Source organism: Lolium rigidum, chromosome 4 (genome assembly GCF_022539505.1).
Source record: "Lolium rigidum isolate FL_2022 chromosome 4, APGP_CSIRO_Lrig_0.1, whole genome shotgun sequence".
NCBI classification, from domain to species: domain Eukaryota; kingdom Viridiplantae; phylum Streptophyta; class Magnoliopsida; order Poales; family Poaceae; genus Lolium; species Lolium rigidum.
In genome coordinates, this window is record NC_061511.1 from 168,758,195 (window position 1) to 168,773,130 (window position 14,936).

The 14,936-nt window shown below is 40.2% G+C and overlaps 1 long non-coding RNA gene across 2 annotated transcripts; it reads right to left on the bottom strand.

Moving 5' to 3' along the window:
• Positions 1 to 4,553: 4,553 nt before the first annotated feature.
• Positions 4,554 to 6,068, bottom strand: LOC124647501. Of its 2 annotated transcripts, none has more exons than XR_006986421.1 (5): positions 5,650 to 6,068; positions 5,465 to 5,573; positions 5,224 to 5,315; positions 4,690 to 5,029; positions 4,554 to 4,614 (listed from the first exon to the last, which is right to left on the bottom strand). It is a non-coding gene; the product is annotated as an uncharacterized LOC124647501 (long non-coding RNA). The 2 variants fall into 2 exon arrangements; XR_006986420.1 differs by having other exon boundaries at positions 5,224 to 5,337.
• Positions 6,069 to 14,936: the final 8,868 nt, after the last annotated feature.

Here is a 14,936-nt window from a genome sequence, read left to right on the forward strand (position 1 = left end):
TCTTATCATGAGTCTCATGCATAAAATTATTACTCTCCACATAAGTATAATCAATTTTATTAGTTATAGTGGGAGCAAATTCAACAAAGTAGCTATCATTATTATTCTCATCATCAAATATAGGAGGCATATTGTAATCATAATAAAATTTATCCTCCATAACAGGCGGTACTAAAAGACCAATATCATTATAATCATCATAAATAGGAGGCAAAGTATCATCAAAGAAAATTTTCTCCTCAATGCTTGGTGGACTAAAAAGATCATGCTCATCAAAACCAGCTTCCCCAAGCTTAGAATTTTCCATATCATTAGCAACAATGGTGTTCAAAGCGTTCATACTAATATGTTCCATAGGTTTTTTAATTTTCGCATCAAACCATCCATGTCTTAAATCAGAAAATAGAATAAGAAGCTCATTGTTGTCCGTTATGCCAAACTAGTGTAAACAAGAAACAAAAAGATGCAATTGCAGGATCTAAAGGAAATAGCTTCGAGTACTTACAACGGCGAAAATAGCTTAGTAGCCGAGATCCGGAGTGTGAGTACCTTTTACCTTTCCTCCCCGGCAACGGCGCCAAAAAAGTGCTTGATGTCTACGGGAGCTTCTATTCTTGTAGACAGTGTTGGGCCTCCAAGAGCAGAGGTTTGTAGAACAACAGCAGTTTTCCCTTAAGTGGATCACCCAAGGTTTATCGAACTCAGGGAGGAAGAGGTCAAAGATATCCCTCTCATGCAACCCTGCAACCACAAAGCAAGAAGTCTCTTGTGTCCCCAACACACCTAATAGGTGCACTAGTTCGGCGAAGAGATAGTGAAATACAGGTGGTATAAATAAGTATGAGCAAGTAGCAACGCAAGTAGTAGTAACGCAATAGAAACAAGTAAACAAGCAGCGATAGCGATATTTAGGAACAAGGCCTAGGGATTACACTTTCACTAGTGGACACTCTCAACATTGATCGCATAATAAATAACTCTTTCTCATATGTGCTACATACACTCTTTTGTTGGATGATGAACACATTGCGTAGGATTACACGAACCCTCAATGCCGGAGTTAACAAGCTACACAATTCAATGTTCATATTTAAATAACCTTAGAGCATAATAGATCATTGCAAAATAAACCAAGAACTAACATAGTGCACACACTGTCCACATTACACTATGAAGGAGGAATAGATCACATCAATACTATCATGATGATAATTAACTCCACAATCTACAAGAGATCATGATCATAGCCTACGACAAGAACCACACGGTGCACACACTAGTCACCTTTACACCATGCAGGAGGAATAGACTACTTTAATAACATCACATGAGTAGCACACAACTAGTAGCGATACAAAGCTCATCATATGGATCTCAATCATGTAAAGCAGCTCATGAGATCATTGTATTGAAGTACATAGGAGAGAGATTAACCACATAGCTACCGGTACAGCCCCGAGCCTCGATGGAGAACTACTCCCTCCTCATGGGAGACAAGCAGCGTTGATGGAGATGGCGGTGGTGTCGATGGAGGAGCCTTCCGGGGCACTTCCCCGTCCCGGCGGCGTGCCGGAACGGAGACTCCTGTCCCCCGGATCTTGGCTTCGCGATGGCGGCGGCTCTGGAAGGTTTCTGTGGGTTTCGTCCTTCGTAATAGGGTTTTCGCGACGGAGGCTTTAAATAGGCGGAAGGGCAGCCTCGGAGGGGGCCTGGGGCCACCACACCATAGGGCGGCGCGACCCCCCCTCTGGCCGCGCCAGGGTGTGGTGTGGGGCCCCAGGGCTTCCCTCTGGCGGCTCTCGGGTGTTCTGGATGGTTCCGGGAAAAATAGGAACCTAGGTCTTGATTTCGTCCGATTCCGAGAATATTTCGTTACTAGGATTTCTAAAACCAAAAACAGCAGAAAAACGAGAACCGGCACTTCGGCATCTTGTCAATAGGTTAGTTCCAGAAAATGCACGAATATGACATAAAGTGTGCATAAAACATGTAGATAACATCAATAATGTGGCATGGAACATAAGAAATTATCGATACGTCGGAGACGTATCACTGCTCTTTTGTATAAGTTTGGTTAAATTTAAAATATTTAACTAAAACCAAAGTTAGAAGTACAATTATTTGAGAATGGAGAAAGTTAGTATGAAAACTTCGCATTTGAACTCGCTGTAAACTGCTCTGATTTAACCTTGTTGCAATGGTAGTAAATTTCGTGGCACCGCGTTTGGAAAGCAAGTGCGAGGAAACTTCTATTCCATTACTGTTTCGCACAAAGGCAAGTTGACTGTTAAACCTCATGTCTAGAAATAGCTGTCAGTGAGTCACTTGGTTACCACAGGGGTTTCCTCCTAGCATTATCAAATAGATCATCGACACATGGCGTCGAATTAAGGTAGAAACACTCGCACATGTGTGTAACCCAACCCATGGACGGTGACCAGCTCGGCACAAGGTGACAAAAGGTGCCCACTAGGCACCATTTATACTTCCGGGTGGCATGTTTCTTCAAGAAAAAGAAGAAAAAAAAATGCCCGCACTAAGCAATAGCATCATGTCCTGATAAAAAATACAATTACATGGCGCAAACAATCAATATGAGTATATGACGTCCTAACGCTGGAAACCACAAAGTGTAACCTGAGCTATACATAGCTCTTTTTCTTTTTCAAAAATAACATTTTAAAGTCTCTCAAGATTCCCAAAAATGTTCCAGATGTTGATAATGAAGTGTTTTATCACCATGCAAAAAATCAACTCTAAATACCTTATATTCTTGGCCGGCAAAAATGACAAAATTTGACATATAAAATGTGAGCAGTGCAAAATTTCAACCCCCCCCCCCAATCTGGCAGATTTATCATTTTTGCACAGCCAAAAATGTAGGATATTTGTAGTTTATTTTTTGCAGGTTGATACTCATCATTATCTATATAGGATTTTTCTAAAACTTCGAAATGTCGATTTTGATTTTTTTTAAAAAAAAGAGGTATGCTCAGGCTAAAAAAATCCACACCCATCCTAACGCGAGACACAACTAATACTGCCCAATTGCATGTCGCTCCAGCAACGTCAGAAACCATCATAGAGGATGCACCAACAATTATGTTGATCATGCGGCAATCTATGGCACAATAGTCAACTCCTAATAAGGGCACTGGTAGCGTATATTTCCTTTTAATACCATGCTACATAAATGCCTTCTTTCCAAGAGGCCTACTAAAAAATAATCAAATATGGTATTTAGCATGACCAGTTATGTTCTTCCCTAGATCATTGGAGCTCTCTGTCCTATTGAAGTTTCATGTAAAATTGATTTCACTAAATAATATGAAAACTAACTTGACCAAACCCACGAGTTGACTATGTTTATCTGAACTGAAACCACAACAAAAGTTATGAAACGAAGGGGTATGCCCTTTTTAAACATTCTACCATTCAGAAAAAATAGATGGTTACCATGTGAAAATTCTGAGGAATACTATTCGCGTGATTTTTTTAATAAATAAATTAAAACGTCAAGGAGATGTACTCCCTCTGTCAGGTTTAAGTAGGACATTTCATTTGATTACCAAAATATAAAGTGTATGTCATTAAAGTTATACAACTAAATTCATATCTGAACAAAGTTATTGATAATATAATTTTTTCAACAAGTGTCACATGTATTATTGGTCAAATTAATGACCCAAGTTATAATATGAAAACAAGAATGCAACATGGGAGAGCACTCCACCTCTACAACAGCAAGAAAAAACACACAACAACATGTCATGATGCTATAGAAAGTACCACCATACACCAGGTATCCTCAAGGGAACTACCCAATTTTGTCAACGCCCGGACACCGAAAATTGTTTTCAAAATCAACGCGTCTAGATCACACCAACTATGCTAGATAATTCGTATACATAGTCAATCTTTAGTGAATAAGAAGAAAATTCCTTGTTATCCTTACTTTGAACTAGGAAGCATAGGCGCGGCGGCACGCCGCGCCCGTGTTTGTATCATTTTTGTAGATGCCGAAGATTATATAAGTATGATACGTGGTAGTAACAATTTTTTTATTAGAAGGACTATACATCTGATAATGACAGAGTAGCATAACTAAGACATGTGTATACAGATAGTGGAGTGCTCGGTTTTACAGGATTCTAAAAGTAGAGCACATAGCTGAACGATATTATACATATATTATTTCCATTCACTGGATGAATCAACAGCTTTGTGCAACATCCTTGTTTCACCGGTTTTGCTTCTCCCGCATTGTTTGTGCTTGGATCAGGTCTTTCTAGGGATACGGATAGAAGTTTTCAGTTTTCTGGAGATAAAAGAAGACAGTGAAGTCAATATATTGCAATGTCAATGTGTAATTCATTTAAATGCGCTTCAAGTGCTTATGCGGTAAGGTTAAGCTCTTTTTTGAGAGGGAATGATTCTTTGCTTGCTGTTCTTTTCTCATTGGTTGCAATGCAAAAATTGATAGCTTATAGGTTGACAGTCGAAGTTTCATCAGCTATGTTCTTTTAGGATAGATGCGGATATATACCTTTTCCCCGATGTAGCGGCTGATTCTTGGTTTTTCCTCGTTCTGCCTTCTGTTGTGGAGCCTATGTTCTGGCACAAAAAAACCAAGAGTGTTGTATAAGAATGTTGCCGAAAGTTGAAAGATTACTTTCTGCATCTATTTACCTCTCCTAGAGCTGAATCGGTTGAGTCTATGATGTCTTAGGCAGGTGTTTTCTCTGAGATTTTGTTGCTTGCTGATGAATCTATTACATGGCCGAATAAAATCAAGCTGTGTTGACTTCTCACTGTTTGTTGGAAGTTTGGATATACTGCTGGATGGTATTACTGGATCAATAGTGTCGATAATTCAGAATCTGAGATGGAATGTTATGCTGTCAGCGTCGATAGCATCGTGTGTGACATCACCAACAACGACACATTTTTCCCGCTGCACCGGTTATAGCTGACAGCACATAATCTATTCGAACTCTTGTTGCTGCGACGATCATGATTGCCTCATGGCCTGTAAGGGTAACACCATGGTCACCAAAAATACGAATTGTAATTCTATTTTGTACTCATTAGGCTCAATACCTTTTGTGTTGACAGAAAGCTTGTAAATATATATAATGGCAGTGTAACTCACTATGTGTATATAAATTGATAAAGCTAATTTTACTCTTGTATGCTAGATTGTGAGGTCATAAAGCGATTTACCTGTGTACTCCTTTTATGCATGGGCAAATGCAGTTGTAGATTTCCATCAGGGATGATCTTCCTCCAGCAATCCTTGAAGGACATGAACCGCCCTGTCATGAGGATTATTTACCTCTGCAATAATTAGTCTCGGTTTGCAGCAGCTTCCCTGAATGTGATTGATATGATATATTTGCTTTACACTGAATATACCATGCTAGCTGTTTTTGGTGATTCACTGAATTAGTAAGCGAGTACATACCACAATGTCGTCCTTGGCTTTTTAGCTAAAGCACAGTGTTGCTTCGATTAGTTCATCTTTTGCACTTGCTGAACCTTGCCAGTCTATCTTGTGTAGGTGATGTTGGATGCTGCAATAATTGTTAACCTATACAGTGAGCATAAATCACATGATGACACATAATTCTAGTGTTTATTGCATCTTACCTGTTCCATATGCCAGACATCTCTGGACTGGGTATATTGACAACTCACATGCCAAAAAAAATCTATGTTAGTATGTTTTACACAAACAATGTAGCAGCCGAAATTAAAAAGAAAAAAAGAAAGACAATAGTGCATAATGAACAATATAAGCAGAGGATTTCATGTCTGATAAAGTAAACACCTAGTAAGAGTGTATTGTCTCATGTTCGTGTCTCCATGATTTAAGTGGTTTCGAATTATATGCAAATAGTGGAAAGTTTTGAGGTTGCGGAATAGTTTCCAGTATATTTGTGAGTCGAGTAACCTTGATTATGTATGGATGATCCGTCGGTCTGAAATTCTCTGATGCGTCAGAAATTTTGAATGTTTCGAAGGTTTAAACTGAAGTTTCTTTTCAGTAGTTTCCTGAACTGATCTAGGCGGTTGATACGTCTCCGACGTAACGATAATTTCTTATGTTCCATGCCACATTATTGATGTTATCTACATGTTTTATGCACACTTTATGTCATATTCGTGCATTTTCTGGAACTAACCTATTAACAAGATGCCGAAGTGCCGATAGCTGTTTTCTGCTGTTTTTGGTTTCAGAAATCCTAGTAAGGAAATATTCTCGGAATTGGACGAAATCAAAGCCCAGGGGCCTATTTTTCCACGAAGCTTCCGAAGTCCGAAGACGAGACGAAGAGGGGCCACGGGGTGGCCAAACCCTAGGGCGGCGCGGCCCCACCCCCGGCCGCGCCGGCCTATGGTGTGGGCCCCCGTGCCGCCTCTTGGCTTGCCCTTCCGCCTACTTAAAGCCTCCGTGACGAAACCCCCGCATGCGAGAGCCACGATACGGAAAACCTTACTGAGACGCCGCCGCCGCCGATCCCATCTCGGGGGATCCAGGAGATCGCCTCCGGCACCCTGCCGGAGAGGGGAATCATCTCCCGGAGGACTCTACACCGCCATGGTCGCCTCCGGAGTGATGTGTGAGTAGTCTACCCCTGGACTATGGGTCCATAGCAGTAGCTAGATGGTTGTCTTCTCCCCATTGTGCTATCATTGTCGGATCTTGTGAGCTGCCTATCATGATCAAGATCATCTATATGTAATTCTATATGTTGCGTTTGTTGGGATCCGATGAATAGAGAATACTTGTTATGTTGATTATCAAAGTTATGCTTATGTGTTGTTTATGATCTTGCATGCTCTCCGTTACTAGTAGATGCTCTGGCCAAGTAGATGCTTGTAACTCCAAGAGGGAGTACTTATGCTCGATAGTGGGTTCATGCCTGCATTGACACCTGGGACGAGTGACGAAAGTTCTAAGGTTGTGTTGTGTCTGTTGCCACTAGGGATAAAACATTAGTGCTATGTTCAAGGATGTAGTCACTAGTTACATTACGCACCATACTTAATGCAATTGTCCGTTGCTTGCAACTTAATACTCGGAGGGGTTCGGATGATAACCTCGAAGGTGGACTTTTTAGGCATAGATGCGGTTGGATGGCGGTCTATGTACTTTGTCGTAATGCCCAATTAAATCTCACTATACTCATCATGATATGTATGTGCATTGTCATGCTCTCTTTATTTGTCAATTGCCCAACTGTAATTTGTTCACCCAACATGTTGTTCGTCTTATGGGAGAGACACCTCTAGTGAGCTGTGGACCCCGGTCCAATTCTCTTTACTTGAAATACAATCTACTTGCAATACTTGTTTTACTGTTTTCTCTGCAAACAATCATCTTCCACACAATACGGTTAACCCTTTGTTACAGCAAGCCGGTGAGATTGACAACCTCACTTGTTTCGTTGGGGCAAAATACTTTGGTTGTGTTGTGCAGGTTCCACGTTGGCGCCGGAATCCCGGTGTTGCGCCGCACTACATCTCGCCGCCATCAACCTTCAACGTGCTTCTTGACTCCTACTGGTCCGATTAAACCTTGGTTTCTTACGAGGGAAACTTGCCGCTGTGCGCATCACACCTTCCTCTTGGGGTTCCCAACGGACGCGTGTCGAACGAAAAGACAATACGTCAACCACGCGCATCAAGCAAATTTACGGCGCCGTTGCCGGGGAGATCAAGACACGCTGCAAGGGAGTCTCCACTTCTCAATCTCTTTACTTTGTTTTTGTCTTGCTTAGTTTTATTTACTACTTTGTTTGCTGCACTAAATCAAAATACAAAAAATTAGTTGCTAGTTTTACTTTATTTGCTATCTTGTTTGCTATATCGAAAACACAAAAAAATTAGTTTACCTGCATTTACTTTATCTAGTTTACTTTATTGTCTTGCGCTCTATATTAAAAATACAAAAAAAAATTTAGTTACTTTTGTTACCATGTCTAGCTCTGAACCTGTTACTTCTTCGCTCGAAGAATTAGTCTTCACTTTTAAACAAGGGGATGAGGAGAGTTTTAAGGATGCTTGGTTTAGAATTTTTACTTCTTATCGTAAACCGAACCTCAAATGACTCTAAGTTTGCTCCTTAGTAATTTTTATTTTGGTCTTATGGTTCGCTATAGATATGCTTTGGATACTTTAGTGGGAGGAGATTTCCTTCATTGCAATGGGGATCAAGCTTTTAATGCCATAAAGAAGTTGGTTGCATCATATGATTCAGCTAACAACTTTGATTCGATCCTCACTAGCATATATAGTAGATTAAATAATCTGGAGATAAGTACATCTCGCTTGAATGATAACTATTGCCACGTTCGTAATCGTCTTGAACAAGTTTTAGTGAACTCTAAACTCCCATTGTGGGATCCTCGTTGTTAAAATTGTTATCGGTGATCGAACCCTCCATGCCTACTCGTGATATTATGTATGAATTTTGCCTTATGCCCGAAAGTATTTATAAATCTTTGAAACTTTGGGGAGTTGAGGAAGGAGGAGAAGAGATAACTCTCATTGATAACTCTACTATAATCCCTAAAGGAATAGCCGCAGGTGTGCATACAACTATTTGTGGAAGAACAATATCTATTGATTATCTTGTTGTTGAAACAGGAAAACTCACACTCGGAAGATCCCTGCTGAAACTATTGGGAGCAGTCATTGATGTTGGAGAAGGCACTTTGAAATTCACCTCTATACCGGGAGAAACTCATATATTTCCTAAACCAAAGGGAAAGAAAAACAATAAGAACGGTAAGAGTAAAGCTCAAGGTAACGTTGACATTTCATCCTTTGATAATATTTGATACACACTTTCTGCGCCTAGCTGAAAGGCGTTAAAGAAAAGCGCTTATGTGAGACAACCCATGTTTTTACCTACAGTACTTTGTTTTTATTTTGTGTCTTGGAAGTTGTTTACTACTGTAGCAACCTCTCCTTATCTTATTTTTGAGTTTTGTTGTGCCAAGTTAAGCCGTTGATAGAAAAGTAAGTACTAGATTTGGATTACTGCGCAGTTCCAGATTTCTTTGCTGTCACGAATCTGGGTCCACCTCCCTGTAGGTAGCTCAGAAAATTAAGCCAATTTACGAGAATGATCCTCAGATATGTACGCAACTTTCATTCAATTCGAGCATTTTCGTTTGAGCAAGTCTGGTGCCATTTTAAAATTCGTCAATACGAACTGTTCTGTTTTGACAGATTCTGCCTTTTATTTCGCATTGCCTCTTTCGCTATGTTGGATGAATTTCTTTGATCCACTAATGTCCAGTAGCATTATGCAATGTCCAGAAGTGTTAAGAATGATTGTTTCACCTCTGAATATGTCAATTTATATTGTGCACTAACCCTCTAATGAGTTGTTTCGAGTTTGGTGTGGAGTAAGTTTTCAAGGATCAAGAGAGGAGTATGATGCAACATGATCAAGGAGAGTGAAAGCTCTAAGCTTGGGGATGCACCCGATGGTTCACCCCTGCATATATCAAGAAGACTCAAGCGTCTAAGCTTGGGGATGCCCAAGGCATCCCCTTCTTCATCGACAACATTATCAGGTTCCTCCCCTGAAACTATATTTTTATTCCATCACATCTTATGTGCTTTTTCTTGGAGCGTCGGTTTGTTTTTGTTTTTGTTTTGTTTGAATAAAATGGATCCTAGCATTCACTTTATGGGAGAGATACACGCTCCGCTGTAGCATATGGACAAGTATGTCCTTAGGTTCTACTCATAGTATTCATGGCGAAGTTTCTCCTTCGTTAAATTGTTATATGGTTGGAATTGGAAAATGATACATGTAGTAATTGCTATAAATGTCTTGGGTAATGTGATACTTGGCAATTGTTGTGCTCATGTTTAAGCTCTTGCATCATATGCTTTGCACCCATTAATGAAGAAATACATAGAGCATGCTAAAATTTGGTTTGCATATTTGGTTTCTCTAAGGTCTAGATAATTTCTAGTATTGAGTTTGAACAACAAGGAAGACGGTGTAGAGTCTTATAATGTTTTCAATATGTCTTTTATGTGAGTTTTGCTGCACCGGTTCATCCTTGTGTTTGTTTCAAATAAGCCTTGCTAGCCTAAACCTTGTATCGAGAGGGAATACTTCTCATGCATCCAAAATACTTGAGCCAACCACTATGCCATTTGTGTCCACCATACCTACCTATACTACATGGTATTTTCCCGCCATTCCAAAGTAAATTGCTTGAGTGCTACCTTTAAAATTCCATCATTCACCTTTGCAATATATAGCTCATGGGACAAATAGCTTAAAAAACTATTGTGGTATTGAATATGTAATTATGCACTTTATCTCTTATTAAGTTGCTTGTTGTGCGATAACCATGTTTACGGGGAACGCCATCAACTCATTGTTGAATTTCATGTGAGTTGCTATGCATGTTCGTCTTGTCCGAAGTAAGGGCGATCTACACCGAGTTGAATGGTTTGAGCATGCATATTGTGAGAGAAGAACATTGGGCCGCTAACTAAAGCCATGATTCATGGTGGAAGTTTCAGTTTTGGACAAATATCCTCAAGTCTCTAATGAGAAAAGAATTAATTGTTGTCAAATGCTTAAAGCATTCAAAGAGGAGTCCATTATCTGTTGTCTATGTTGTCCCGGTATGGATGTCTAAGTTGAGAATAATCAAAAGCGAGAAATCCAAATGCGAGCTTTCTCCTTAGACCTTTGTACGAGGCGGCATAGAGGTACCCCTTTGTGAAACTTGGTTAAAGCATATGTATTGCGGTGATAATCCAGGTAGTCCAAGCTAATTAGGACAAGGTGCGGGCACTATTGGTACACTATGCATGAGGCTTGCAACTTATAAGATATAATTTACATGATGCATATGCTTTATTACTACCGTTGACAAAATTGTTTCATGTTTTCAAAATCAAAGCTCTAGCACAAATATAGCAATCGATGCTTTTCCTCTATGAGGACCATTCTTTTACTTTCAATGTTGAGTCAGTTCACCTATTTCTCTCCACCTCAAGAAGCAAACACTTGTGTGAACTGTGCATTGATTCCTACATACTTGCTTATTGCACTTATTATATTACTCTATGTTGACAATATCCATGAGATATACATGTTACAAGTTGAAAGCAACCGCTGAAACTTAATCTTCTTTTGTGTTGCTTCAATACCTTTACTTTGAATTATTGCTTTATGAGTTAACTCTTATGCAAGACTTATTGATGCTTGTCTTGAAGTGCTATTCATGAAAAGTCTTTGCTTTATGATTCACTTGTTTACTCATGTCATACACATTGTTTTGATCGCTGCATTCACTACATATGCTTTACAAATAGTATGATCAATATTATGATGGCATGTCACTCCAGAAATTATCTGTGTTATCGTTTTACCTGCTCGGGACGAGCAGAACTAAGCTTGGGGATGCTGATACGTCTCCGACGTATCGATAATTTCTTATGTTCCATGCCACATTATTGATGTTATTGATGGCGTGTATTTCACACGTTCGTTGGGCAACCCCAAGAGGAAGGTATGATGAGCACAGCAGCAAGTTTTCCCTCAGAAAGAAACCAAGGTTTATCGAACCAGGAGGAGCCAAGAAGCACGTTGAAGGTCGATGGCGGCGGGATGTAGTGCGGCGCAACACCAGAGATTCCGGCGCCAACGTGGAACCTGCACAACACAACCAAAGTACTTTGCCCCAACGAAACAGGGAGGTTGTCAATCTCACCGGCTTGCTGTAACAAAGGATTAACCGTATTGTGTGGAAGATGATTGTTTGCAGAGAAAACAGTAAAAACAAGTATTGCGATAGATTGTATTCGAGTAAAGAGAATTGGACCGGGGTCCACAGTTCACTAGAGGTGTCTCTCCCATAAGACGAACAAGCATGTTGGGTGAACAAATTACAGCTTGGGCAATTGACAAATAAAGAGAGCATCACAATGCACATACACATCATGATGAGTATAGTGAGATTTAATTGGGCATTACGACAAAGTACATAGACCGCCATCCAACCGCATCTATGCCTAAAAAGTCCACCTTCAGGTTATAATCCGAACCCCTCCAGTATTAAGTTGCAAGCAACAGACAATTGCATTAAGTATGGTGCGTAATGTAATCAACAACTACATCCTTAGACATAGCATCAATGTTTTATCCCTAGTGGCAACAAGACAACACAACCTTAGAACTTTCTCGTCATCGTCCCGTGTGTCAATGCGGGCATGAACCCACTATCGAGCATAAGTACTCCCTCTTGGAGTTAAAAGCATCTACTTGGCCAGAGCATCTACTAATAACGGAGAGCATGCAAGATCATAAACAACACATAAGCATAACTTTGATAATCAACATAACAAGTATTCTCTATTCATCGGATCCCAACAAACGCAACATATAGAATTACATATAGATGATCTTGATCATGATAGGCAGCTCACAAGATCCGACAATGATAGCACAATGGGGAGAAGACAACCATCTAGCTACTGCTATGGACCCATAGTCCAGGGGTAGACTACTCACTCATCACTCCGGAGGCGACCATGGCGGTGTAGAGTCCTCCGGGAGATGATTCCCCTCTCCGGCAGGGTGCCGGAGGCGATCTCCAGGATCCCCCGAGATGGGATCGGCGGTGACGGCGTCTCTGGAAGGTTTTCCGTATCGTGGCTCTCGGTACTGGGGGTTTCGTCACGGAGGCTTTAAGTAGGCGGAAGGGCAAGTCAAGAGGCGGCGCGGGGGCCCACACCATAGGCCGGCACGGCCAGGGGTGGGGCCGCGCCGCCCTAGGGTTTGGCCACCCCGTGGCCCCTCTTCGTCTCGTCTTCGGTCTTCTGGAAGCTTCGTGGAAAAATAAGCCTCTGGGCTTTTATTTCGTCCAATTCCGAGAATATTTCTTTACTAGGATTTCGAAACCAAAAACAGCAGAAAACAACAGAATCGGCACTTCGGCATCTTGTTAATAGGTTAGTTCCGTAAAATGCACGAATATGACATAAAGTGTGCATAAAACATGTAGATAACATCAATAATGTGGCATGGAACACAAGAAATTATCGATACGTTGGAGACGTATCAGCATCCCCAAGCTTAGTTCTGCTCGTCCCGAGCAGGTAAAACGATAACAAAGATAATTTCTGGAGTGACATGCCATCATAATTTTGATCATACTATTTGTAAAGCATATGTAGAGAATGCAGCGATCAAAACAATGTGTATGACATGAGTAAACAAGTGAATCATAAAGCAAAGACTTTTCATGAATAGCACTTCAAGACAAGCATCAATAAGTCTTGCATAAGAGTTAACTCATAAAGTAATAATTCAAAGTAAAGGTATTGAAGCAACACAAAAGAAGATTAAGTTTCAGCGGTTGCTTTCAACTTGTAACATGTATATCTCATGGATATTGTCAACATAGAGTAATATAATAAGTGCAATAAGCAAGTATGTAGGAATCAATGCACAGTTCACACAAGTGTTTGCTTCTTGAGGTGGAGAGAAATAGGTGAACTGAGTCAACATTGAAAGTAAAAGAATGGTCCTCATAGAGGAAAAGCATCGATTGCTATATTTGTGCTAGAGCTTTGATTTTGAAAACATGAAACAATTTTGTCAACGGTAGTAATAAAGCATATGAGTTATGAAAGTTATATCTTACAAGTTGCAAGTCTCATGCATAGTATACTAATAGTGCCCGCACCTTGTCCTAATTAACTTGGACTACCGGATCATCACAATGCACATGTTTTGACCAAGTGTCACAATGGGGTACCTCCATGCCGCCTGTACAAGAGTCTAAGGAGAAAGTTCGCATTGGATTTCTCGCTTTTGATCATTCTTCAACTTAGACACCCATACCGGGACAACATGAACAACAGATAATGGACTCCTCTTTAATGCATAAGCATGTAACAACAATTATTATTCTCACTGGAGATTGAGGATATGTGTCCAAAACTGAAACTTCCACCATGATTCATGGCTTTAGTTAGCGGCCCAATGTTCTTCTCTAACAATATGCATGCTTAACCATATGGTGGTAGATCGCTCTTACTTCAGACAAGACGAACATGCATAGCAACTCACATGATATTCAACAATGAGTTGATGGCGTTCCCCGATAAACATGGTTATCGCACAACAAGCAACTTAATAAGAGATAAAGTGCATAATTACATATTCAATACCACAATAGTTTTTAAGTTATTTGTCCCATGAGCTATATATTGCAAAGGTGAATGATGGAATTTTAAAGGTAGCACTCAAGCAATTTACTTTGGAATGGCGGGAAAATACCATGTAGTATAGGTAGGTATGGTGGACACAAATGGCATAGTGGTTGGCTCAAGTATTTTGGATGCATGAGAAGTATTCCCTCTCGATACAAGGTTTAGGCTAGCAAGGCTTATTTGAAACAAACAAGGATGAACCGGTGCAGCAAAACTCACATAAAAGACATATTGAAAACATTATAAGACTCTACACCGTCTTCCTTGTTGTTCAAACTCAAAACTAGAAATTATCTAGACCTTAGAGAAACCAAATATGCAAACCAAATTTTAGCATGCTCTATGTATTTCTTCATTAATGGGTGCAAAGCATATGATGCAAGAGCTTAAACATGAGCACAACAATTGCCAAGTATCACATTACCCAAGACATTTATAGCAATTACTACATGTATCATTTTCCAATTCCAACCATATAACAATTTAACGAAGGAGAAACTTCGCCATGAATACTATGAGTAGAAACCAAGGACATATTTGTCCATATGCTACAGCGGAGCGTGTATCTCTCCCATAAAGTGAATGCTAGGATCCATTTTATTCAAACAAAACAAAAACAAAAACAAACCGACGCTGGGGATGCATAGGTCGGGTCAAGCGTTGGCACAATA